Source organism: Pseudopipra pipra, chromosome 2 (assembly GCF_036250125.1).
Source record: "Pseudopipra pipra isolate bDixPip1 chromosome 2, bDixPip1.hap1, whole genome shotgun sequence".
Lineage (NCBI taxonomy): Eukaryota > Metazoa > Chordata > Aves > Passeriformes > Pipridae > Pseudopipra > Pseudopipra pipra.
In genome coordinates this window covers 24,552,075-24,579,947 of record NC_087550.1, presented here as the reverse complement: position 1 = coordinate 24,579,947, position 27,873 = coordinate 24,552,075, and the positions used below count along the sequence as shown (strand labels likewise).

At 43.6% G+C, this 27,873-nt stretch overlaps 1 protein-coding gene and 1 long non-coding RNA gene across 7 annotated transcripts in view; one reads left to right on the top strand and one right to left on the bottom strand.

The window, feature by feature from the left end:
• Nucleotides 1–27,873, top strand: part of LSAMP (limbic system associated membrane protein) — a 1,003,852-nt gene that overhangs the window by 95,174 nt on the left and 880,805 nt on the right. The window lies entirely within an intron of this gene.
• LOC135409193 (uncharacterized) lies at nt 9,452–14,049 on the bottom strand. Of its 5 annotated transcripts, XR_010428083.1 has the most exons (4): nt 13,616–14,049; nt 13,482–13,539; nt 13,058–13,105; nt 12,216–12,371 (listed from the first exon to the last, which is right to left on the bottom strand). It is a non-coding gene; the product is annotated as an uncharacterized LOC135409193 (long non-coding RNA). The 5 variants fall into 5 exon arrangements; XR_010428085.1 differs by lacking the exons at nt 12,216–12,371; nt 13,616–14,049 and adding an exon at nt 9,452–10,792 and having other exon boundaries at nt 13,482–13,602; XR_010428082.1 differs by lacking the exon at nt 13,616–14,049 and having other exon boundaries at nt 13,482–13,602.

The window sequence follows — 27,873 nt, the reverse complement described above, 5'->3', positions numbered from 1 at the left end:
TGTTTTTCTTTTTTTCAAAATAAAAGCTTTGACAAATAATCACAGTCCTTAGCTGCCCTGCCCCTGTGGTCAGTGAAGTGGTTTAGATAGATTGATGGTGAACAGTTTTGTAAAACAAAACAAAGCAGGAAAGCAAAAAGAGCACAGCTGAAGCCCATTTTCTGAGATTTTGTACACTGTGAAATGTAAAATACAAGTGTCAGCTCTGTTTGTTAGCTGATCATCTCTTGGATGGCAGAATCTCTGAGGCCATCAACTTGCCATCTGAATTAGAGCAAAGGCATTAGAGAAAAACAGGCTGAAAAGATGTTGGCAGGAGCTTTTTGCTGTATCCCACATTCCTGAGACAGTTTGTGGGCCTCCAAAATATTCAAGCTTAAATTTCTTTACATTCACTACAGGATTACTGAAGTGGTTGTCTTCAAGATTCCTTTTAAACTTGGTCCATTTTGCCTAAGATGAAGCCTGCTATAGAGTAGGAATGTGTGTGCAGGTAAGGGGTACATTATTGATTACATACAAGTTTTAAATGGTGATGTGGTCTGTGTACAACCCTCTGAAATACTTGAGCTGGATCACCTGGCAATAGTGACCCCTCCAGGCTACAGAAAAGCAAAGTGAAAGGTATTGTTGTGTAAATTGAGGTGTTCTGAACTGAAGGCACTTGAGAGATGTGTTAAAATCATACCAAGTCTTAGGTTGCTATTTGAAGGACTGCTTTTCTGAACCTAACCAAATATTTGTGAATTCACTGTGCTCTTTTTTTTAATTGCTATTGGTGGCCTTTGATAGCTTCAAGACAAGACATGAACCCTTCTAGTTCAGTACCAGCTGAAAGGAGAAGACTTGCAAAGAGTACTTGATCCTGATCAGGGAGACATCAAGCAGCGTATGTGCCTGTGCATATCCTGCACTGTGAGCTGGTGGTCATCTCCTTTTCAGCAGTTTTCTGGAGGTGAAATGGAGGATGGTCACTGGTTGTGGCATGATGCTGGGCTTTGGAAGTCTTTGGTTCGACTGTTTTGCCACAGGTGACTCAGGACCGCCTCACTTTCTCTGTTCCATTGCATTATAACAGGAATGCTCCTATGCTTTTCTGCACCAGGTTACTATGCATATCAGTATGTTACCACTGTTTTCCTATTTAAATACTGCAGACATTAGGACTGCAAAGGTACTTTTAACTATATCCTAGAAGTCTTTATGAAGCATTGATTGGCCAAGAAATGAGAAGCAGCAGGAAGCCACAGCTTTCTGACTTAGGAACATGCAAGTCTTTCATACAGCTCATCTTGAGCTTTGCTGACATGATCTCACTTGCTAATGTTTTTTTGCAGAGCATCCTATGTAATGACATAATTAGTGTAAATTGCATTTTATTTTTAAATCATCCCCTTTCCTTCCTGATTTTTTCATATCTAAATGTCAACTTTTATGGTAAAGAGTGATGTGCTGCAGAGGCTGAACAGAAAAACATTTGTGCAAGTGGAAATCTGCTGGTGGAGCTTTTGAGTTGAACAGGAGCTCAGCTGGTTGAGGTTAACGTTTCTCTAAGGCATTGCAAGTTGTACTCGATCTTGTTTTCTTCTTGCAGCCCAAGTCAGCTTGCCATATCAAGTATTAAAGGCTTTAAATTTTGAGTAGTACTGGTGATTTGCAAACACATATCCATATTTTACAGATCAAAGGTAAATGATAATGTTAGAGCACCAAACTGGTTCAAACATGGCACAGTAAAAATCCTCCTCTCTTAATATGGTGGGAATTGTTTTCCACATAATACTTACCTTTCTCTGGAAGATTAAATTCAAAGCAGTGGGAGCTCTGGGAAGGGATGCTATTAACTTTCTTCACCCATTGCTTTTCATTTCTGGTCATTCCACTCTGCCTTGCTAACTCTTGATGGCATTAAGAATTCTAATACACTTTCTATTTTGCTTTTTCTTGTCATTATGATGTGCTTTTTGAGATGAGGCATGGCTTCCTTATTGAAGATATATGCAAATTTGGCAACAGGAAAGAATAGTCAAAAATAATATTTAAAAAAAAAAAAAAAAAGTTGTTTACCTGACTAGAAATGTCTGGAATCTGTACAGATCCCAATCCAGTTTTGCAAAGCAAAGAAGATTCAGTAAAGTTCAGAAATCAAAACACTTACTTAAAAGATGTGTAACTACAGTAATAATGTAATGGCTACTGTCAGTTACAGCAGAATCTCTTGAACATCCATGAGCTGAGCCATTCCACCTGCATCACAGGCTGGGACTATCACTGTTACTGTTTTATGCATTGGAAAACTCGGTTATATATAGCAAGAGGAGGTTTGCTAGAAGTGATAGACTTCTCCAACTTTGTCTCACATTTTCTGTTTGCCTGAATTGTTTAAAGTTTGCTCCTTACTTTTCTTCATGATATTGATCAGGACAGAATGAAAGCCTGTTCCCAAAGCTAAAAGAATTTAAGAAGACAATGAAGGACTAGGAAAGATGTAGACTCCAGAAACTGGATTCTGGGCATGTACTGCCAGGACGAAGGATTTTTATTTAATTTTATAGAAAAATGTTCTGGTTATTTTACACTCAGATGCAAAATTTCATTTGCAGCCAAGCCCCCGAGGGAGTAAAAGGAACTTGGAGAGCTCATAAAGACAAGTGTAATAGGATTAATAAGAAAAAGGCCTAAGACATAAGCCTTCATTGTACACATTTCTTTCTAAATTTTAGTATTGATGAAGGTGAAATGCCAAAACTTAACCACATGCTCAGTTCCTTGAGGCAGTAACAGAATATCAGCATTCTTATGGGCTGCTTCTGCCACCACTTTAAGAGCAACCACATAGGGATGCTACCTTTAGGAGTAGGGAGTGAAGTGGAGGGGCAGGAAAGCTGGTCATGAAAGGAGGCAGCTCTCCTAGCATGATAAATATTTACCTGGTATTGAATTTTGCCTGTGTCATGAGTTGCTGTCCACATTCTTCCACCATCTGATGCTTGAAGGGAAGGGAGGTCAAAGACTTACATCAAAAAGTAGCCTTTTCTTGCCCACAAAGAACCTACAGTCCCTGCTGAATGGCCTGGTTCACTGCTATGCTTGGGCCTCATCTCCGATATAAGATATTGGTACCTCTTACAGTTTTGACATGCACCTGTTAAAAATGACACTGGAAAAAGGAAAGGTACAGGGAGAAATTCCTGTGGCTTTGTAATAGAGATGAACACCACTGAGACAACCTTGAGAGGGCTTGGGTCAGGTCCACCCTCCTGCATAAGGGGGCCAAGGGGCAGTAACAGGCCACAAAGCCCATTTGCTTGCACTGAAGTTCAAGTTAAATACAGGGGGTTTTACATTCACATCCTGACCCAACTTGTGTTTCATAGTAGCAAGGTAATTAAAGAAAACAGATCTGTTTAGAGGGACCAGCCAAAGGATTGGGGTATGAACACAGCAGGTCAGTGTCCAGCTTTCTTAACACAGGGTGATGACATGCCCACCGTGTGCCCATCCTCATCAACTGTGGCACAAGCTGGTCTGCAGGAAACTGATCCCCTACCTGTCCCAGGACCTGCACATAGGATGGAGGGTTTGCTGGGGAATGGATGAGGACCCTGTGACAAATGAGAGGGAGGAGCATAGTTGGATGCCCAAAGGATGGAGCAACAGTTTTCATCCATCACCACTGATTAGATACAGAGCGAGAGATCAAAGATAATGAATGGGTCCTAAAGAGGGTCAGTTCACTGTCACCTGGTGCCTTCAGTGCATCACTTATAGCATCTCCAAGGCAGCTGATGAATCTTTGCTGACTGATCCCCACCCTCTGTGGCTGCACAGGGCACCCAAGTGTTACAGCAACCTGTCCTTTGCTCACCCAGACTTTAACTGGAAAAAATGGAAGAAGGAGAGATGGGGCCAGGCCCATTACATTTTCTTGTCTGCTTGTTTTGCCCATCTGTCTATCTGCTGCTGCCAGTGCCTGTGTTGTGGGAGAAAGATGATTGCATCATTGTCATATAGCTTGCTGTTCCAGCCCCCTGATTTAGGGTGAACTTTGGTTGTGCTGCTGGGTGTTCGAACGTTTGCCAGGTAAGTGCTACCAAGAACATTTATTAAAATAGACAGATGGGCACTAGGGTAGCAAGCAGCCATTAGAATGCTTGAAATCAACCAACTGTGAAATAGAAAAATCAAAAAACTATATTCCTGGAGCCTTTAATAATAACCTTCCCATTTGGGGTAGTCCTTTTTACCTTTTTACATGTACACACCGACAAACAGAGTTACTTATGAAAATGCCACAGCCAGGTTTTAGTTTGTCTTTCTGGGCATTTCAGTTTGGCAAGGATTTGGAAGGAATTTGAGAATGGCTTCCTGAGCCAAAACTGGTGCATGCAAAATCAAAATGCATCTTTACTGGCAGATAAGAACCCAGGTTTCTCTGGGAGCATGGGCACCAGGGAAGGTCTGGCCTAGCCTTTCTTGAGTCCAGTAGGAGGAATACAGCCACTGACTGCTGGTAGAGAGGAGGTGAGATTCCTAATCACTTGTCTAGATGCATTTGCAACTTATTCTGGTTCCTTAACAGCTCTTTCTGTCTGCTCGTGTTTCTTTGTCATTGTGATCACTCTCCATTAGCTCTCACAAGCAGTGTCATGAGATGCCAGGATAGATACTGTCAAAATCAAATGTCTTCTTTTTGTTTTACTTCTTTTCTTTTTTTCCTAACTTAGCATTGGAAAACCCAAGATGTTTATGTTTACCTTTTCATAGCCAGGTATAGCAGGGGGAGTCCAAGGTTATTAAAAAAAAAAAAAAAAGGTATCAGTCAATTAGATTAATAAGGAGATCTCTACTGTTAGGTGTTAAAACATTGTCAAATCAGTCACTGTCTTGAAATAAAATGCCATGTTGTCAGTATTAGCAGTTTATTTTGGGTTTGTGTTAAATTCTCAGGGGATGAAGGGCAGTCCCCAGTATTGCTGCTTTCTTGTAGCTGTGATCTTGGCTACGTCACTTGCTGGCATCTCTTGCAGGACCAGCCTGCAAAAGCTGTGAGTTTTCTTTGAGCTTTTGTGATTCTAAACTTGACCTTGGTCTTACAATATTTCTGCTTATCTGTCACTAACTTGAAGGGAGTAAGGACAGTGTCAGTGGGTGCTTAGGTATGACAGCAATGACTGGGGTAGAATATTTTTCTGCTAATAAGAACTTGCAAAAGGAACAGACCAAATTTGAAAGATCTTTCTTAGTACCTGTCCTTCATCATACTGATGCTGATGGCACCATCCCAGAGAAAAACCTAAAGTAGGACAAAAGGCAGTTGAGACTGGCTGACAAGAGATTTATGAGTCTGTACAAAGCCAGCACCAGACTCTTGTATCATTTCAAGGGAGTGATGTCATGGACAGAGCTTTTTGGTCTCTTTGTGTTTTACCTCTGCTTTGGCACAGGGAAATGACTGACAATCCTGGTCTCCAGATGGTGTCAACTGGTGTAACCATCTGGGTGTGGGGCTTGTGAATGCAGGATCAGACATTCAAAGTATTATTCTTTTTTTCTGTTTCTTTTTTTCTATTTACTGTAAAGTACTTTTAGATCTTCTAAGAGAAGGTACTATAAAATATAAACCACTAGTCAAATATGTGTAAGTGTACGTATTTTCCCTGTTCCTCTTAATACTGCACAACTTGCCTTTCCATTGGCTAATTTATAACCTCTGGATTTGCAAGGTCATTTCCACTTGATTCTGCAGTGTTGCATTTTTAAATGAGGCTAAAGCCTCCCCTTTATTGTCAGGATAAAATTAATATAAACCGAGCAGACCTTGACCAAAGGAGTAGCCTAATAAAACTGTGAGTTGCCAACACTAGGCCAGTAACTAGGAAGCAATTTGCAAAGCTCAGTGATGCTTTCAGTTCCTTTTTTTGACCTCATTAGCACTTGTGTACAGCTACCTACAAGGACCAGAAAGCATGTTTACTTCTTAAATATAGCACTTCCTTTGTTTCCCTCACTTCCCAAGCACCTTAGTCCTGTCTCCCTGTGGCACCGTGAATGGGTTCAGATGAGGGGGTTCTTTTAGCTGAAGATATTGCACCTCTCAGTAATGGTGTTGATGGGGAAACATAAGGTAAACTGCTTCCCTCCTGACAGAGAAGGCACTTGTTTGCAACGTCACCTGAGGCTGACAGGAGTCCTTCCATTTTCTTTGAGTCCAATCTGCAGCACCTCGTGATTTTCTGTCTCTGAACATTGCTGCCTCTGTAAGCACAGGAGTCTGAAGCAAGACATGTCTTTGGTGATTCGATGTGCTTTATTGTCTGGATTGGGGTTTGAAAGAAGCATGTTCAGGTCTTGAGCAGTGTTTGGTGAGGAAATGAGGCATCTCTTTTCCATTGCTCCAGCCTCACACGGTGAACCCAGAATGTAAGGCCAAGGACACAGTTGTTCCAGCTCCTGGGGTTGTGAGTCATATTCTTGTGGCCAATGTGTTTCTGCATTTCCATTGCCTCCCAGGGTGACAAATACTAAACAAAAGGAACAATAGGGGGGGGGAAACCTTTTTCTTTTTTTAATCTCACCATGATACAGAATAAACCAAGCATAACAGGAGCATCAATGGAAACTATTAAGCAGGTGGACTTGCCCTAAACCGGGAAGAATATGGGACAAGCAACCTACTGGTTGCAATATGATGCAATCTTTTAGAAATAAGATTCAGACAGAAGTATGGCTGATGAAAACTTTCAGAGTCCTGACTCTGTAGGACCACACACCCACACTATTCTGATTGAAGTCCATCTCTATCTCCCCTGGATTGAGATGTGCTTAAAATGAAGCCAAAGCTATATAACATTGTTGTTAAGTTGCTTGAGGGATGCCAACAATGCCAATATTCTTCTTTGAGGTGCAACGGGAACTGGGGAGGCAAAGTCACCCTCTCCCCATTTAGAGCCCTCACATCTCTACACTGCTTTGTTACTTTCATGCTGGCTTTGCCTTTCAGGGTCTCCTCCCTTTCTTCTTTGTGTGTGCCTCCTATGACAAGGCAGGCACCACTATGCAGTAGAGTTGGAAGCAGTCCTGGAGTGAGTAGGATGATGGCAAAGGGAAATTGCTCCTTCTGCTGGGCTTTATTTTGCAGTAACTGGTGCTTTGCCATCAGCCTTGACCTCCAACCAGCTTTACATCTTCCAAAGATCAGTCTCTTCAACTGTGTCTATACATGCAGGTCGCTCCATGCTGGTTCCTTTCCTTCTTTTTTCTTTGGTCCCGTGGGAAACAGAGGGAACAGGTCTGTGTGATCTGGTCTTGCAATTTTCATGTGTTTACATTTTTACCTGCCTCACCAGTGCCCTTAACTCCCCTTGCTCCAACCTCCTGTGCTGCCTTTTCTCATTTTGCTACTGCTTCCCCATCGCCCCTCCTATTCTGTGCCTTCACACACTGCCCCCACATAAAATCTTCTCCTTTTTGCCATACAGCACCCCCTCCTTAAAGTGCAAAGTAGTCACTATCTCCTGCAGTTAGTCAATTTAGAGATCATGTTTTATGACTGTGCTAGATTGTTGGGGTTTCTCTTACCTACTTAACAGTATTTTTCCAGCTCCATCTTGGCACCTACATTTATTTGAAACAAACTGCAGGATAATTTGTTTTTCTAATTTTCAAGATGTGAACTCCTGGTTCCAGGGGGTCGGTGTTTTGGGCACCCGGTGCCAGCGAGCTGGGACTGCACACAGAGATTTGTGCTGTGTGAGGAAATACTTCATTAGACTTGTATTCCACGAAGACACTCTTGCTTCTTAACGCCTATGATTTTAATTAAAACCTGGAAAGTGAAGAATCCTTGGGTTGTATTAATGTTTTCATTTCCATTAGGACAGGAGAGTTTATAAACACGAGCTGGGTTTATAAATTAGACCTTGTAAGAATATTATGTGCACAGTGCAGCAAAGGCAGCAGAGAACTGGAGTGGAGCTGGCTCCATCTGTCTCTTTCCTTGGCTGGCTCTCGCTTTCCAGTGTCCTCCCCTTGGCACAGGCTTTTCTGAGCTGTTCAAGGGTTCCCCCTTAGAGACTAAGCTAATGGCTTCTTCCATTTCTTTCTGTGGATGTTCTCCTCACTCAGCAAAGCAGGAAGAGAAGCAGATGTTTTAATCAGGGGCTTGCAAAACAACTTGCAAAGGTGACATTGGGTATAGGGATTTTGTGATGAGTAACATGAACGGGGAAGGAGATTCTTCTGACCCAATTCTCGCATGCATGTGTACCCAGAGATGCACATAGAGATAGTCAGATCTAAATATATATCCCACTTACAGTCATCCACATGCAGAGTGTGAATATATATCGCTGAGTGTGCAGGGGAATGTGACAGAAGATGTGATCTCCTCCAGAGATGATGTGACAGCTGCATACAGCTGTGTGCGGGCTGCACTGGGGGAGCGCAGGCAGGCACTGCCCAGCAGGCACTGCCTGGCACAAACACTGATGCAGGGAACCATGGACCCCTACAGCCTGACTGTACTCAGCTGTGCAAACTGCACATGGGCCATCAGTGTGACACCAGTGACAATAAGAAGCACTTGTGTGCTGTGTTCTGCTCAAGGACAGGTTTACAAAGACATCCACAATTTTATGCAAGGGAAAGCGAAGTGTAGATAGACAAAGTGCCCAGATCCACACAGTTCGTCAGCAGCAGAGCTGGGAGTAAAATCCGGATCTCGTGTAGGGATCCTGAGTTTCCATTCATAATTACCACTGGGTAATCTTCACACTCCTAATTGGAAATAACCACACTTTTTCCCTTGGAAGTGTAATCATCTGGAAGAGCTACATATATTTGCATCTCTGGCCTTTGGCTGTGGTATCTCAGGTTGGCTCAAGATTGTCTTACAGTGGTCATCAGTAAGGGCAACTCAGGTACACCTGCACTGTGTGCAATGCAGCATCATGCAGGAGTGATATCTGAGCTAATCCTTTCAGGCAATGTATGATGTAGAGCTGCCAGTTAGCATTTGCTTTTTGAAGGATAGGTACGCAATTTTCATGCAAAAATTTGGCTTCTCTTCAGTATGCAGAAGGATGGACCCCGTGCTAAAACCATACAGTTCCCCAAGATCTGCAGGAATGAGTTTGAAGGGATTTTGTATGGAAACCTGTACATTAATGTAAATGTACATTTACAGTCTAAATCATGTGAGTGGAGTAGGCCATCTCTTCAGACCTTGATGATGTCGATTTAGCACCCTAACTGCTGAACTGTTGAGCTGGTTTGCAGGGTACTTGTGCTTCATAAACAGCTCAGTTTCCATCAACAGCTAAGGTGGTAGGAAGTTGGGAAGAGAGCTGCTGAGCATGCCTGCTCTCCCCATCTCCCTCACAGTATGACTAGATGTTTTGGCAAGAGGATAATGTTCAGGAGGAAGGAAGGAGGCATACCCACTGTCAACCTCTATCTCCTTGAGCCCAGCGGGGCTTTTATTGAGATATCCTTCTAAGCAGCTTAAATAGAAATGTCTGGTGACAAAATGAAAACAAATGGGGAAACCTGTGAGACTGGCTGGCGGTGGTTCCCTTCCCTGGTGCTGCTAGCCCCTGAGGGAAAGCAGAGGCTTGCTGGCTCTTCCAGTCTTGATAATGCATCTGAGTTAGTGAAAGGGGCAGTGGCAGGGGAGGAAGAGGAAGGGGGTAGTTTCCTGCACCATTTTTCAGGCTCTTAAAACACTGCCGAACCCATCAGAGGCCATTATTTAGGCTGCCTGGCAACATAGGCTCTCACGCTCTGTTGAGACTTGGAGGGCTCTGGGCCACCACATGACTGCAGAAAGAAGGGAGAGCTGAGGTCCATCAGTCAGGGTGATGCCAGAAGCCTCCCTGTTGGTAGCACAGCAGCTCCTCTGCTGCCCATGCTGCCACTGCTTAGATTCAAGGGGACACCAATAATTCAAAAACATTAACTACTTTCTCTCTTTCACTTTCCTTCCCTATATTTCTGCAGGAGGGTGTAGGTCATCTTGTTTACAAAACAGTTGTTGTTTGATTCCTTTACTTACCCAGTCCTTCTCACCCCAATGTGGCCCAATCCCCTTTTGTGAGAAAGAGTTGAGAAAATTATATCTATTCACCAGCAATGAATTAGCCAGGCAAAAGTCTTGCCTGCCCCAGTACCCAGGAGGAAGTAGGTCAATGGCATGGCATAACCCTTTGGGCTGAGTGAGCAGGGCTGGGTGTGGAGGGTGTCAGGGGGTCTGAAAACCTTCTGAGAACATGGCACATGAGCTCCATCCAACAGCGCTGCTCCGAGGGGCTCTTGCAGGGAACTCACCTTTCCAATGAGTGGGTGTAAGTGGGAGGGGGAGGGGAGAAAGGCATTGGGAGCTGAACAGAAATGCCGTGGTAACACACACGCACCTTAATGGCAACACTTCTCCAAGAAATTTCTCTTGAGAGTTCCTCATTATGCAAACAAGTCTGGCAAATGATAATGCCTCCTGTACTTCCAAGGATTAATGTATGTAAATGGCAGAGCTGCTGCTCGTTCCCAAAAGCAACATTCAGTTTCCCACACTGGAGGCATCGCCTGGGCCAAGGGCACTGAGTCTCAGGGCACACACAGACTACACTTTCCACCTCTCTTTCATACCAGCTGTATCTTGAATCTTCTGAGATCAGTAGGCTGAATGTCTCCTTCAAACATCCACACTGAGTACAGCATCGTGGGCTTCCATATATGTGGGGTCAGTATATGTCACCTGCAGCCTGCTGGGGACACTGTCACTTGCCCTGGTGATCTGCTAGAGAAACCATCAGAGTAGATCCTGGTGTTAGGGGATTTGATCTAGGCAATATATTGCTTCATAATATTGTGAAAATGTAGGGAAGTCTATGGGGATGGTGGCTGACTTCTTAGTTACAGGCTTCAATTTGATGCGGAAAACAAGTTGCTTGTTATGATCTGAAAGGAATTTTGTCTGCTTTGTGAAATGACTTTGGTGCATTTTAGGTCTTTTTTACTTTAGAGTAATGTGGTTAACAGAGGCAGAAAATCACAGAAAAGTCAGGTTGTTTCATTGTTTGTTTTTTGTTTTTTTTTTTTTTTTTTGAGTGTAATCTAGGTCAGGTCAGCTAGAGTTAGCTGAGCCTGAGGCTGACATCACCAATTTTATCTTGTGGTAAAACCAAAGTATGCTATCAGTGTGATATTTTTCCACTTGAGATAACTTCTGACAGTTGCCATGAGGTTAAAAATGCACTTTTTCCCCCCTTTCTTTCATCTTTATTTTTTTGTTGTTATTGTTACTTTTGACAGTGGCTCTGCCTATTACTTTCATTTGCTTGAATGCACATGCATAGCACAGTCCCATCGTGACTGGCACTACCAACCCAGCACCCTCAGCAGCAGCAAGGCAGGGCAGTGCTGGCTACCAACATCCACAGCTTACCTGCCTCGTGGCAAGCAGAAACCTGGTCTCTTCCAGGTGCTCTGACTGACATCTTCCTTTAACACCAAAAAGTTGCAAATTAATTAAGTGATTTCTTATTGCTAAAACTGGTGAGTGTGACCAAGCATATCTAGGCTAAAGATCATTTGCTCAAAACACAGGTGAGCTGTTTTGCCAAGCACCCAGAGGCAGCTGAAACTAAAGTAGTTTTGGAATTTTTTTGTGCAAAAACAATTTCTCAGAGTTTTTCTCAAGTTTTGACCCAAGAAAAATCATATGCATTTTTAGTAGACTCAAACTTTTTATTTCTAATTAATTCCAAAAAAGATGAAGCTAATTTAATTTTCTTTTCCTTTATTAGGTTTAGGGGATTGTCGTTTTTGCCATCTTCTCTAGACAGCTTAACTTGAAGAAAAGAGCAAAATGGTACATGATCGTGGCTTCCTTCTGACAAAGCAGAGTTAAATCACAGGAGATATGATCTACATAGCACAGCCTCTAGCAAAAGAACCGAGGCGTTTAACCTTCCTCAGGCTTTTGTAAGACAAAAGGAAAATGCATCTTAATGGTAAAACAGCCTGAAATTGAGCAGTTTAGGGCATTTCAAGAAATAAGACTGAAACATTGGATGATAGGAATTCTAAGATTCTTTCTCTCTTTCAGACCCAGAAGGAAAATGTTATAAAATTTCTGTGAATAATTTTGAAATTTGTTTGTGCTGGGAGGGTTAGCTGTGAAATTGATGTCATTTTGAATTCACGTGAGAGCTGACTTGTTAAGAAATACTTTACTATGATGAAGTTTGGTCATCCAAACCAAAGCACGCCAAATGGCACACTTGCAAAAGGGAGTGGTGATTGCTCTCAGTCTTAAGGGAAGCACAGCCTGGGATGTTGATGGTGAGCCCTTTGCAGCTTGCTTGCCAGCCCTGCAGAAGAGCAAACAGAAAGTGGCTCATTTAGAGGCTGCATTGTCTATTCGGACCTGGACTGAGAAGAATGTGTTGCATTGTATCCCAAGAACCTTGCAGAAACGGATGTTTTACATCCAGATGCCAGTTTCTGTTCTGCTTTGGATACAAGCTGCAGATTTCTGACAAGTGAGGGGAGGGAGATGTGTGTGTGGAGCTGGAAGCTAGATTTGGAAAACCCTAACCTGCTTTTTTGCTCATGGGATTGTGAAAGCGTTCAGAAATTGCAATTCTTCTCCAGCTCTGAAGAATCACATTGATATATGCTCCACATTATGATCATATGTAAAGACTGATAAGGCATCTTTGAAATAAAATCAGAGGGGAACGTGTTGCTGCGCGTGCTAAAGTAGCAGAAGTGTGAATGTCACGTTGAAACCTTACATTTTGAAATACAGCCATAACAAAGGGGATGAGGGGTCTGTCTGTATAAAGAACACCAGAAAATCTACTGCCTAATGATTTTTTAAAAGAGAATATAAATCAAAATTGAGAAACTCAGAAGGCTTTTACATCTACTTAGTGGATTCTGTGTGCATTGAATGTCTGTTGCTATAAAACCCTATGGTACTCTGTCTTTGAAAGTTGGCTGGGAACTAATAGCACCTTATCAGGGTTTTGCATGAGATAGCCCTAAGGTTTACCTTTGTAGTACCTTTTGAAAAAAAAGTTCTCTGCTACCGAACTCAGGTCTGCGCTCCAGCAAAGGGTGAAAAGGGGATGCGGGAAAGGGAAGTAATAAGATTATACCTAATTGCCTTAGCACCCACTTAACTATTTTACATATCTGTCTTAGAACAAATGTTTGTGCAGTGCCTAGGCTGGTGTTTACAAATGTGTTAGCTAACTCTGGCTAATTGGGGAGCAATTAACGTGAGTTAAAACGGTATTCTAGACAAAGCTGGAGTGTACCTTCCCTCTTCCCATCAGCACCAAGCCTGCCACAGCTCCTGAAGTGCTTGGACAACACACTCAGGCACATGGTGTGATTTGTCCTGTGGAGTTAGTCTCAATGATCCTTGTGGTTCCCTTACAACTTAGGATATTCTATGGTTTTATGATCTCTACCTTTATTCTACTAAGGAGGAGAGGCTTGAATTTGCCTTTTAAAGAGGCGTGCTGCTCCCTGTAAGGGAAGGGGAAAAGCAGAAAAGGAGAGACACAGAGCTCTCCTGGCAGTGGGCCAGCTGTGCCAAACTCACACTACTGCGTGAGTGCTGCCTGCGATTTTCCTCACTCATCCACGACATCAGCTTCACCTGAGCTGTTCCTCCCCACTCTGGGCCTTCTGCAGTCTCCAACCTTCCTCTTGTTTCTCCTGTGCCCGCACTGTACCTGCCAGTGCTGGTACAGCCCTTCTGTCTGCTGTTCCCCATGCCCTGTCCTAGGAAGGAAACTGCTCTTAGTTACACTCAGGTGATCTGGTTCCCTGTCCTGAGATAACACTGCCCCTCAGGTGGCATCTGTGCCTTTACTCTGCATTGTCTGGGGAGCCCTGTGAGGACCAGGCACAGCAACAGCCACCCCTCATCTAACAGGGTGTGTGGGAACACGGGGGGTAGAGCTCTGGGAGGGTAGGGGGGGCCCCTGGGGGAGTCACCAGGGAGTCAAGGTGTGGCCCCGCCCTGCCCTGCGTGGGAGCTGTTCTACTCTGCTGTGACATCAGAGTGAGGTGTTCATTCCAGAGTGCCCTGGAATGCCAGGGCAGGTGATGTCACTCCTGTAACCCCTGTTGCCAAGTCAGGTGGCCAAGCACCCATGGGCTATGCCGACACTGCACAGCCTGTTCTGTTGGTGCCCAGGACAGGACGGTTGTGGGAGGCAGAGGTGGGTGAACCCTGTCCAGACCTGCTGTCCCTGGCAGTGTCCTGTGCACCTGGAGGTGCCTACCAGCCTGCCCTCACAGGGACCTGGAGAGGTGACCCGCTCTTTGGGCATCTTGAAAGGAAGGTACACACTTGGATTTCAGGAGGGTTGTCATGTCATGGGGAAGTGTCAGGATGGAGGGGGATGAGGAATACCAACTGACAGCCTTCCACTCAGACCCATTGTGAATGTTGTCTTTAGAGTAGGTATCCCAGTGGGAAAGTAAAGGGAAATTACCCACGCTGAGCAGCAGCTGCTGCTGTTTTAGCTGTGCTGTGCCTGGTTTGCCCAGCCCCCTTCAGCTCCTGTGGAACCACTTTTTTGGTGGTAGAATGCTTCGGGGATTATGCCTCGAAAGCAGACTTTGGGCCAGGACTTGGACACAGCCAGAGTGCCAGCAGGCTTGGCAAACCTGCTCAACTGTGCTGTACTACGTGCCCTTGAAGAGCTTCTTGGACATGGGCATCTGCTGAGCTATTGTGGAAATGTGTTACAGGTGTGTACCAGGGGAGGACTCATATTGTAGGCTCTTGGCTTTCTCTTTTCCCCTCAATGCTTGTGGTAAATCACAGCAATAGGACTTGTTCTACCACAGCAGGGTAGGAGTAATTCCCCAAATAAACCTGTGCCTTCCTGGGACTACGGGCAGGGAAAACTCAGTCAAGGACAGAGCAAGAGGAGACAAACCTTACATGCAAAGGATTTATGAGCGCAGACACAAACCTTGCTTATTCTCTTTTCTATTGCGTACACTTGTCTGGAAGTTAAACCCGTGAGCTAATTGTAAAGCCACGTGCACAAATTTTATGTATATAAATAATAATAAACCTCCCATTCATTATGTACCCTAGAGTGTCTAACCTGCATTGCATCCAGGAATTCATTTGCCTGGGAATCAATCCAGTATTAGAATAGCAAAAGTGAAAGGTTGGAAGAGATCTCAGGAGTCCATTTTCTTCCTTGCAGACGGGATCAAAAATAATAAATTGCAAACTCACGATCTGCTTCAAATAGTCATACATGCACAGAACAGGGTCAGATTTCCCTGCCAAATTAATTTTTTTTTTTAATGTGTATTTTTCCCAAAAAGTTTCCTAGGAAGATTTATATATGAGATAAATTTAAGTTTCTGATGTGACAGCACATACTGGAAGTTAATAATTATGAAGATTTTCTCATTTGGAAAGGGAGACTGGCAGTCCCCTACCGGGGCATGCAATATTCACTTCTGGGTCCTGGATTATAATATTCTGATTGAAGTTTCTGTATGCATAAAAATGCTAAAACATTTTGGAAATGTTTGAATGTTCCAACATATTTTAGCATTCCAAAACTTGGAACATTTTGGAAATGTTTAACATGCGCTTGTTTTGAGTCTTTCTATATTCCATATGTCTTTTGCAGAATTTTCACAGTCCTTACAAGTTTTTGGAATCATTAACAAATGGTTTTATCAAGGTCTTTTTGAATTTAGGGGGAACCCTCTCACTGATGCAACAGTTTTCGCCAAAAATCATGGGATTTTTTTGGTGGAAGACGGCATGAAGCACGAAACGTTGACAGTGACTGGGAATAATTAGGAAGGCATGAAAAACAGGACTTTTTTCTGCACTTGGGAGTTGCCCAAGAGAAATCTGCATATTGTCAGGACAGCCCTAGTAGGGCCGGTTGCAGGTGCAGTCATTCTGAAGGCAGTATCCGCTGTCACACTGACTGTTGCAATCTAGTAGGATGCATGTCTGGGATTACTCTCTTGTCATGGCTTGCAGGCATCCAGTGTGTTCACCTGCATGGCTGATTTATTTTAAGTTCACTCCTTTAAGGTGTTCATGGTTTAAAGCACTTGTCATCTCTAACAGAGGCTGCTTTGAAAACCAAACTGGTTTCCTAGGAAAGAAATTTATTTTGTACCGGTTAAGGAAAAGTTTTGTACTCCCTATTATAAAATTGGAAACATAGTTACTAAAAAACCAAGCCATACTTTGCATCTGTCTGTAGTTTTAGCTGTCACTGGTGGAAATGTTTTTGGCACTTTGTACTCAAAACAGACCTCACCTTGACGAAATAATCTTTCAGAGCAGATATGGTATGGTTTCTCTGAAATCTCCTTTTGTATAGAATCATTCAAACTGAGTTTGGAACCTCCTTTGTTTTATAGCTGACTTTCCTGGGCCCACACTTACCTATTTCTTCCTCCAGCATTTTTACAGGAGCTGGCCATTTTAGTTTTAGAAGCTTGTAAAATGGTTTTTCATTATTCACATTCATGTTGTCTTCTGAAATATATCAGCCCCGCGTTTGTCAGAGTTCTTTCACTGGCCGTATCCTCATCGAGAGGGAAGTTAATTGCACACACTCTTTCTCAGGCATCTCTTACCTTGATGTCTAGTGTGTATGTTCCCTATGTTTGCTATGGTTTCTGTAAGCCATATCAGAAGAATTACTTGTGAAACCATATTTATCACAATCTCAGAAGTGGAATTGTGTTGCATGACGTGTACAGCATGTATATGATTCATCTGGCAGCTGGAGCACTTCAGATTTCCCTGTGTTAGCAATTGTAGGGAGGCATTTGGGAAGGACAGAAGGATTGGTCACAGGTCCTTATGCAGAATAAAATTATGTTCTGCTGCTAAGTGAAAGATTTCTTTGAAATCTATTTGAAGAAATCAAATTTCTATGAGAAATTTGTAGTTTAAGTATTTGCTTCCAAAACCTCCTCCAAAAAACTTCTCACTATACTTCTCAGGTCTACCTAGAAAGCATCTTAATTGCATTTTAGTTTCTAAAATGTAGAAATAGTTCTCTGCGTATCGGTGGGCTTGAATAGGTGAAGTCATTTAAGTGGCTAGGAATCTGCCCTGTGTCCCAGAGAGGGCAAGAGGAATTTTGAGACATCCACTCAAGAGTGTTTAACACATGCTGCTACCTCCACAGATGGTGAGCACCTGTAGTGCTGACTTGTAAGACTTCTAGTGACTGTCATTACAGGTCCTGTTTTTAAAACATGCTCACTCCCAGCACGAGGAGCTCTGTTTTGAAAACCTGGACACTAGGTTTGTTGCCCAAATGAGATATCAGCTCTTTTGAAAAAATCTGTCTCCAGTTGTGAATGCTGCACTCACCAAGAAATCCAGCCAAATCTATGCACCTGGTCCAGATACCAAGCTTGAAGTAACCCTGTTTCAACATAAGCTTTTATCTTAAATAGAGCAAGGTGGTTTCCTTTTCCATGCCCCAGGCATCATGTGAAGTTTGGTGGTGTGCTGGAAAATCCTTCCTTTCCTTTCTGGACCCATTCCAGCACCTCAGCTTACAGGTACTCTGCTGTAGGAGGTGTTGCCTTTTGCAACATAGGCATAAAACAGGTAGTTTGCACCCTAGTCTGGTATCAGCTGTGGGCTGTGTATCTCTTCCTCTGATAATGTTTCCTGCCACACCTTGCTGCTTATCTCTACTGCCACAGTTTTGCAAATGGCATAAAAATCCCCTTGCAGACAGTTAATGCAACGTGAGGTGAAGGAAGGGGGGGAGACTTGTCACATACCTCCAGAAGTGAGGTGTAATCATCCCTGGTTCCTTCACTCACTGATGCTAAGTGTGATCTGAAAGAAAAGCTGGTTCCCTGCCTATATGCAGCCAAGTGAGTGAGATGCCTCGTTGTTTCTGGGGATGGGGCTGTGAGCTCTAAGTGTCTGTGCATCTTCACACTGGGGTCCCCTGGGGAGATATGTACACTATCATTACTGAATCATTCAGTATGCTGTTGAGCACATGGGACTGTCAAACTTCTGAGTTAAATCTACTCATAACCATTGCAAAGCCATTTTGATGCCTATGACAGTTAAAACCTCTTATGGTGAAATCATTTATTGCAGCCTAACATTTTGCTACAGTGAGAGTAGGTGCTTCTAGTAATCCTTGAGAAAGATCAAATTGAATTGTAAAAGGTGTTTCCCATTGTGGCAGTGGCTAAGTGCTTAACCATGCGAGGGTCCAGGGGAACACTGAGCCTCCATTTTAGTAAGGACACAATCTAGAAGCTTCCCAAGAGGAAATCAGCAGAGGTTCAGAAAACCACAGTTCCGAAAACCACAGAAAGGGAAGTAGCCTCACAAATCAGTGGCTCTTTTCACTAGGATGCATGCATATATACAATAAGACATGATGGTAGGCATCTAATCTTGTGGTTGTTTTGCATGTTTCCCGCATGCAAAGACGTGTAAGATGAGGCATGTTGCATTTTCTTGGCGAGAATTATATATGGAATGTCACGCTCTCAGCTACATAGTCCTTCCCCCTGACCCTTAATTTTGTTTTTCTTGGTGTTATTTCTTCCTTAATGAGATGCATTTGGACTGACCTAAGCCATTTTTCTCTCCCTTTCATATTTATGTCTTTTATGTGGTGGTGCAGAGTCATTCATATTCCCACCACAGAGCTGTTAGAAAAGAAAAGGCCTGAGTGTCCTTTCAGCTAGTAACATTTTGAGACCCGAATATCTTCATTAGAAAGGTCATGAAAAATGTTCTGGTGTTCTGCTCTTAATTTTGTGATTTACCTTCCAAGTCCAGGCTGCCTCAATGCCATACAGCTAAACGTGAGACATGCACAGAGGAAATATCTAAGGACTGGTGCCTGGACTGGCCCCTGTAATTGGTCCCCAGTCAGTAGTGCCTGTTGTAACCACTTAGAGGCAAAGAGGAGGACAGGAATATACAATCAGAGTTCTTTTGCTTGGGAAGTGTTGGACAGTGTCGTTTCCCTGTAGACAAAATTCCATTTTCTGTGCAGGTCTAATCACAGACTTGCCTGATAACCCAGGTCACTGCTACAGGAGCTTGTGTTTGTCCTGCTGCTCCTTATACTGCAGAGGAATATAGAGTTACAAAGGCCAGTACTTCGATATAGGATTTGTGTCGCAAAACAGCTTTCAGTTGAGAAGGAAAGTTGTCAGATTCTTGGAGAAAAAGCCCTTAGCTCAGGAGTTTCCAAACTTTTCTTCTTGATGCTCCATTTTCAGGGGCAGTGATCTTTCCTGCAAGATTTCAGACTTTTTTGTTGGAGTCAAGACCCCTATTTTGGGATCTGCTGCCGTAGCTTCTTACATTGGTAGGGTCATCCCCAGTGGTGCCAGAAAGTAAATCCCTTATGGGCTGTGTCATAAGCCGATCTACTTAATCAGGTGGAAAGAAAAGTTTTAACCCATCCCCACTGCACAGTTTTAAAGATACAGTGTGGGATGGTCACTGCCACCACCCAAAGCACTGGTGTGGCAGCAGATGGACCAGCAGTCCATCTCACTGCTTATAGTTTGTATGTCTATGAGTAATGCCTGTGAGGAAAGGATTGTACGTGGATTAGTTTTTTGTGTGAGAGAAACTTGCTGTGATGAGATGGCTAAAAGTAACCTGGTGAGAGGATGTCATTCATCCCACTGCCACAAGATCAGATCAGCTGTAGTTGGCTGTTTCCTGCCATGTTGATCCAGTTGATTCCAAAACACTTAGCACTGGTGGGTTCTCTGCAACCTGAGGCAATCTTTCCCAGTGCTTAAATGCTTTTACCACTAGAGCTCAGTGGTGACTTCTGATCTTAATCTCCCTTTCTGCAATTTAACCCTCCCCCCTTTCCTTGTTGTAATTGGCAAAGGTATGCAGAACAAACTGTTCTAATTTTTTTTTCCCCAAAATCTTTCAAGCTTTTGAAAACTGTTCTAATGTCTCGTATCTTTGTCTTCTTTAAAGTAAACAGACATAATGCATTCAGACTCCCTTAGAAGTGGTGCTTTCTCAAATTCTGGTTATTATCATTGCCTTCCTCAGGTCTCTCTCCAGTGGGGCCATGTTTTCCTTGGGATTATACTCCCAAGGTGGATACAATACTCTGGCTGATTCCCACCAGTGTTAGCTAAAGCAGATTAGTTTCTGTGTTTTGTAGATTTCATCCTTGTACATTTACATGGTATTTTCTTTTTCCTTTCTAGTAAGGCAGTAGTGATTCATGTTGAGCTTGTGGTCTACTGTTACCTTGTCTATTGGAACCCTCTTGTCTACCAGCATGTTCACTACCTGGTTGTTCATCCTCTGTCACTGGAGGCTATTATTCTTGCCAAAGCACAATACTTTGCACACACCCATAGAGTATTTTATTCCAATTTTTATTGTTTCTTTTGTAAATGAGATCATTTTTAATTCCATGCCTATCTTCCATGTGCTCTCCTGCTCAGCTTGCTGTCATCTGCAGATTTAATAAACAGACTTTATTCTGGTCATTAATGAAAATATTGAATATCACCAGACTGCGAACAGATCCCTGCAGAAACCCCACTGGTGTATCCTTGCATTTTGACAGTGAGCCATTAGTAACTACTTTCTGAGTACTATTTTCCAATAAACTGTAGCCATTGCATAGTGCATTCATCTAGACCATATTTTCTGAGCTCGTCTGTAGGAATGTTAGGAGAAAGGGTGTTGGAAAGCCTACTAAGGTCAGGATGCATGAATGAACTGTTTCTCTGCTGTCCACAAGAGATGTTACCCTTCTACTGAAGAAAATTATGTTGGTTTGACATGATTTTCCTTGACAAGTGCATGTTGCCTGTTACTCATCTCCTTGTCACCTTGCAGGTGATTGCAAGTAGTCTGGTTATTTGTCCCTGTCTGTGACTGTGAACTAAAGCTAAGTTCTCTGCTTTATAATCCCCTGGTCCTCCCATTTATAAAGATACATACTTTGGGCCATGTTTTCTCTTCTGTGGACCCAAGCTTGGCCCCTTGCTTTTCCAGCTGTTTGCAAATGAGTGTTGAGGCAAAAATGTCAAATCCATGCATGCTTGATTGAACAACTTTGCACTCAAGTGAGTGATTGGCTATACCATCAGCCCCCACCAGCACTGTGGGTTTGCCTCGCTTCTGGAGAAGCAATGTCACAAATCTGTATCTAAAATGAGTGATCTCAAGAATTTACCTGCAGTGTAAATAAGATAAATTATGCGTTATTTGGTGTATCAGAGCCATAGATGTACATAGAGAAGCCCTGCACCGGCCAAATCAGAAGTGCTGTAAACCAGTTAATCTGTGTTTACCCTTCAGCTCTGCCTAGCACTGTCCCACAGAAGGACAAGGAAGAGAATTTGAATAGTATTTCATTGCTGCTGTTTGGAGATAAACTAGAACAGATGAGTACCTCTTGGTGTGTGTGTGAAGAACTAACTGTGTCTGTAACTGGCACAAGCCTTTTTGTTTAGCTATTTTTAAGCAAATAGGCTTTGACTGAGCCTTGGACCCCGTTTTTGAAGATTTAAAAAAATCCAGGGAGGTACTTTTCACATACTCATGGGCACTCTTAATTTTTCTTAAAAATGGCAGAGACAAGAAAATTCAGAGTAGATTATAGAAATGGAAAAGCAGAAAGACTGATAGAAGAGTTTGGAAGCAGGGAAAGACATGAGAGAGGTGTTGGGAGTTAAAATGCAAGGAGTGAGCACAGAGAGAGATGCAGGTGAATGAAGTGAGAAAGAGAAGAAAAAAAAACCAGGGAAAGAAACTGAAGAAGTAGAAAGAGATCAAAGATAATTGTTCATTGGTAGATTTCAAGGTTTTCAAGGACTTAGCCTAAGTAGAAGAAAGCACAGTGTCTTTCTGTGGAGAGGAGGATTGAGAAAAGTTGAGGAGATAGCAGAGTACTTATGGTCTGTGGCTCCTGTGCAAGCAGGGTGCTGCTCAGCATATAATCTCATAATGAGGAGCAAGAGTCAGCTTGCATGGTAAAGGTGACAGTGTGTAGGACATGAGTGTAACCAGCACGTGTTCCTTTGGCAGAGCAGAATGAGTCAGATAACCCTTTAGCAGAGATACTGCTTTTTAATTCCATCATCACATGTGCTGTCATCTTTCTGTTTCTATGACTAGCTCTTCTAAGATCTAGTCAGCACCTCTGTGGACGAAAACAGTGTTTGTGTCACCCTGAGGTTTATTTATAATAAGGACAACAAGCAGAAGCTTGAGAACTCAGAGCTGTGCAAGGCTGGGACTGTTGCACCAAGATGGAAGGCAGTGTGCTGTTGGCACTGAAACAGGGCAGAGGAAAGGCCTTTTCTGGCATTAAGGTGCAGTCGAGTTTATGAAAGGATACAATCAATAGGAACAAAGCTAGCTGACAGATGAAGAGCCTGAGAATGGTTATTGTTGCAGTATGAAACAGCATTGCATTGATTCACGACAGTTTGGGATTAATCTGCCTTCAGGTACACCTGGCTCTTAAGAGTGCTCTATTTACACTTTTTACAACCTGAAATAGAGTCAAGTGAACTAGGTTTTTCTCCAAATTAAGAGACGTTCAGCTCCGGAGTTTGGTTCAGCCAACTAGAGAAAAACAGCCAGCCATCTGCAAACCCCCAAATTTCATTCAACCTCTCCCCCCAGTACCCGTGAAATTGTTAATTTGTGTCTTTCAGCAGGAGCTCATCTCTTGCCCTTCTGAGCAATCAGTTCTGGTGGAATGGTAGAATGACAGGGGAGGAGTCACAGTCCAAAATATGGGGAGAAATCTCAAACTGTAACAAAGACACTGCGATCATTTGCAAAGGAGGTGTAACGGTATTCATTCTGACTAGACCATCCCAGCCAGCATACAACTGGGGAGGATGGTTTAAAGAAGGAAGGGAAGCAGTCACAGAGACAGGTGGGATCCTAGGGGAAGAAGGGAAATCTGATGAGGTGAAATAGAATGGAGGTATGCACTAAAAAATAGAAGATCAAAATGTTATTTTTGAGGGCTTTGTCCCAGGGGCTTTTAATCATATCTGTACATGAGTAAGTGGAGAAGAGAATTAGGAGTGATGGAGGTCAAAACTTGGGGGAGAATAAAGAGTGTTTTCACCTGAGAAAGTGTATGGGCTGGAACAGATTTTGCCTTAAGGGTCATTTGTCATCAGCAGGGGCAGATGCAGCACTGTGGACTCACACATTCCTGCCAGTTATGCTACTGGAGACAGCCTAGTGCAAGAAGGCTGCTTGAAAGGGAGAGGTAGAGTAGAGGAACTGTGCTAGCTAGGCCTTTTTCTCTGCTCTCGCATTTCATCCTCATCTATGCAGGACCTTGCCAGGCTGGTCCTGGTGCTGCCATCAACAAAAATCCAGTGGGCACCTCACAGCTTAAAGAACCATTTCCTTCAGACTTTGCTGTCTTTATGAAAACACCATGGAGATGGGAAGCCACTTCTCCAGCCTTACAGGGCTAATGCCCTTATCCTTATTCCCAGAAAACACCACTTGTGGTCCTCTGAGAAGGGATAAGGTTGGTCCTCCAGTTGACTGACAGGCAGCGATGAAGTCCTGTAGGAGTCTATGAGCCTGTCCCTAAGCCTGAACCAAGGGATTACTGTGCAGCTGCTTCTTGCCTTGCCCAGAGAAAGGTTAAGGTGCCTGGTGTGGGCTGTCACGGGCTGATGGTTTGACGTTGCCTGCTTATAGATCCCAGGGCTTGGCCAGGCCTCACCACTTTAACTTTCACTCTTAGTAAATCACAAAATGAAATGGAGTTTTCTTCCAAGTGACAGGTAAATCTTGGCCACTCTGGCTGCTGTACCGATATCACTTAATTCTGTAATCCCTTTGCCCTCCGTTCCTTGGTGCAGCGAGCACATACTGGGAAGCATTGGAGTGACAAGTGATTTTTCTGTGCCTGACACCTCGGTTGGGAGACTTGATTAAGGGAAAATACCTTTGCATTCATTTTTTTCGGGTGCAGAAAATGAAATGCACCCAACAAACCAGCTGGGGCTGGGAAACATTACAGAGATTCCCTGCTCTGCTGCCTGCCCTGCTTCTCAGGCCAGTGCCCTTGCTGTGTCACATATGCAGCTAGTTTTATGAGGAGATGAAGATTTGCCTTGCTATTTCCAATTTTACTCTGGCAGACATTGAGAGGATTTCTTCCAGGTCTAAAGAGAGCCTCTGCACTCTTCCTTCCAGAGCAACCTCCTGCCAGAATTAGAGACTTGGGTAATCCCATCCACTCGCAAGGTGAGGAGGTGGCTCCTTGTGTTCACTGCTGCCAGCTGCCAGCCTGGGGAGCTGGAGCAGCTGGGAGCTTCCCCATTGAGAAGGCCATAGATCATTCCCTTCGACATCTTTCACCCTGCTTTGAGTGACATTACTGCAGCTCTGGGAACTGTTATTAGTATTCAGTGGTACACTTTTAAGCAAAACCTGAGAAAGGTATTAATCTGTCAATAGGAATGAATATACTGGACAGTGATTTATGCAGATCCTGTACTCAGAGTGACTGTGTTCCTTTCAACTGCATCTCTCAGGCTTGTTTTGAGAGCCAATACACAAACTTGCATTTAAAGTAACATTACAGCTGGCTGGTCATTCGTTCAACACCTGGGTTTGTGCAAGCACTGCTATACTCATGAGTCAAAGCTGAGCAGAAATGCATGTGTCTGTCACTTTTTACAAAGCTCAAACAGTAAGAGACACAGCCAGGGCATAGGGCTCTGTTCAGTTATCCAGGACACATGTACCAGGCTCTGGCATCCTGCACATGTAGGAGCCTTGTGGCATGTGCTTATAACTTCACAGGCACTGCACCTTGTCACTAGATACATACATGGAAACATTATATACAGCTGTGTAAAAATAGAGGTGCATCTGTGGGAGGAGGAGACTGTGCTCTTCCTATGTGACAAGTGCAGCTATAGAATCCTGGCATCCACTGCATATATAGCTAGAAATATTAACGGAGAACAATTCATTTGGGTGCACAGGCTCCTGAGAGTGCATATTATGGGGACAGCCTGGTCTGGTTGGAAAAGCACGTTTGTGGGTCAGGAGATTTATGCTGCATTTCTCACTGTCCCTCTTATTTATTGTGATGCTTTGTAGAGACCACTTCATAGAACTGTCTTTTTATTGTGGTTTCTACACAGAAGGCAATTGTAGCACTACCAGTTCTGGAGTTTTTTGTCAGGTGTCTCAGTGATAATTTGTGCTTTACCAGATGCCTCTGCTTCTGAAAGTAAATTGTTCTCAACCTTTTGTGGTTCTTGTGACAGAGCAAGGCTTTAAAATATGGCTTGCAACGACCCTTGAGGCTCATTAATGACAAAAAGAAGGGGGGAAATGAACTTTTCTTATTGTTTGGAAATCCCTTCTATTTTCTAGAACCCTGATTAACAATATTGGTGTGATTCACAGTTGTGAATGTACACTGGAGTACTGACAGGATTCTTCAGCCTCGTGTAGTCAGGACACTGTGTTGCTCCAGCCAAAGATGTTGCATCTTTGCAGGCTGCGACAACGTAGCAGGAGGCCAAGGCAGGGGTACTCACACAGTAGTGTCAACAGTGAAGGCACACAGATCAAAACCTATGAATGTGTAAGTATTCACATAGGGAAAAGCACTTAATAATTGAGAAGTTTGGGTACAAAATATGACCAAGTAAATCACCCATGAATTTAATAGGAATCACAGAGAAGAGGAGAAAAGTACATTGAGATATAGTTGTGCTGTTGTACAACACAGGGTGTGGCCAGGGTTGGGAATAGAGGTGAAGCCCTTTAATTAAAAGAGCAACATCTCTCCATCTCAGTGAATGTGCGTGTGAATTGTTCCCCCCAAGTCAGAGCATCTCCTGTGACGTGTGGAAGCAGCATGGCTGCAGTGGCAGCAGTGCTGCCAAGGTTCCTGATTGAATTCCACAGTAGCTGGGGGGGAGGGTTGGCAGGAAAGAAACAAAACAAAGCAAAAACCAAACAAGACTGAGCTTCTTAAGTCACAGTTCATTTCAGTTTTCATTATAAAGCAAGAATGCAATGGAAAGAGGTCCATAACTGACATGATTTAAAATCTTAGGATAAGAATTTCTTGCATGCTTGGTGTTGACAGTGCTGACTGTCCATGACTGCTAGAACACAAAGGCTATTGCTACATGCATATGACTATCCTTCCAGCTCCTTTCTTCCTGCCTTGCTTTCACTTTCTGGTACACAATACAAGCCCATGCATTTGCTACTGGCATCTTTTCCCACCTACTTTGCAGATGGGAAGAGAGAGAATAGCTATTACCCAGAGTTTCTCATCTCCCAGACTGCCTGTATTATGCAGCAATCTACCCTTAAAATTATTGAGATTATTAATGTTGTATATTTTATACATACACACACATATATGTTTTTATACATATATTGTTCAGTCTCCCTCTGCAGCTGAGAGACGCACCCGGGATTTATCTCTGTAATGAGAAAAGGGAGATAGGGAGAAGTAAGGGCATTTTTCTCTGACTTGGATTGTAAGTCATTTTGATATTCATTGTAAAAGATGCTTTTCAAATATTTAAATGTATGTGCGCTCACATATCAGTTCTTCAGGATGGATTGTATGCGACATAATCACTGTTTTATATCTCTTGCACTCTGTGATGTTCTCCTATATCCGTTCGTTTCATTAACTTCATCTGGAAGAGATGGGAAGATGAGGAGCTGGATCTGGGATTAACTTCCATAGCCTGTGCTCTGTCATCATCTCTTTTCAGAATGGACAAAGGCTGGAGAAGAAATATGCTCACCCTTGACTGGAGCTCTCACCTTTTCCAACACTATTGTTTCTGGGGGGTGGAATGGGCTTAAATTAGCTGAGACCTCCTGAAGAAAATGTTCTTACATCTCATGGGAAAGGCTAAACTGGGATTTTGCTTGATAATTAGCTCAATGTGCTTGGTAATTAGCTCAAACAAAGGACATTTTGGCTGAGGCAGGAGAAGTGTACAAATTTAGAGGTATCAGTGACGCCTGTCCAGGTTTACTCTAGTGTGAAAATCCCTTCTTGAGACTTGGGGGTGGCAGAGAGAGAGAGCTTGGTACATTTGCTCCGTCTTTGCATGGCTGGGGATTGGGGCTACACGCAAACTCTTCCTCCCCCTTCGTCCTTGGAAGGTCTGCTCCCTGTCAGGTGTGCCATCCTGCCATCTGCTCCCAGCCCCGAGCAGCTGGTACGATAGCCGCAAACGCTGGCAGGAGTGGCCTTCCAGCCGCGTGAATGACAGCACGCGCCGCTGCTTCCTTGGCACGGGGAGCAGTGCTTGTAGCTGGGAATTAGAGGCTTGTAAACCTGCCGGCTCAAAGGCAGGGGGAATGGCTCTCGGTGGCACTCCCGAGGCGTGGGAATCTGCCTGAGCTCCCGCCAATGCCCTCTCACCTGCACAAGTCCCGGCCGGCCACGGGCAGGATGCCTGTGCCCACGGTGAGGTGCCACGGCTGAGGTCCAGAGGCAGTGGGGATGATCCCTCCTTGTCATCTCTCCCTCATTTGAGTGGAGGGAGAAACAGTCCCAGCTGCAACTGGCTGGACAGCCCTGCTCCTCCCGAGGCCACTGCATCTAGCAGCCATAAGGCTCTGGCTGAGACATGGTCACAAGTGTTGGGGTTTAACCCCAGTCAGCAACTGAGAACCGCACAGCTGCTTGCTTGCTCTTCTCCAGTAGGATGGGAAAAGCAAGCATTTTGGAAGGATAGAAGTGAGAAAACTTCTTGTTGGCTGAGATAAAAAAAAAAAAAAAAAAAAAAAAAAAAAGAGAGAGAGGAACAAAA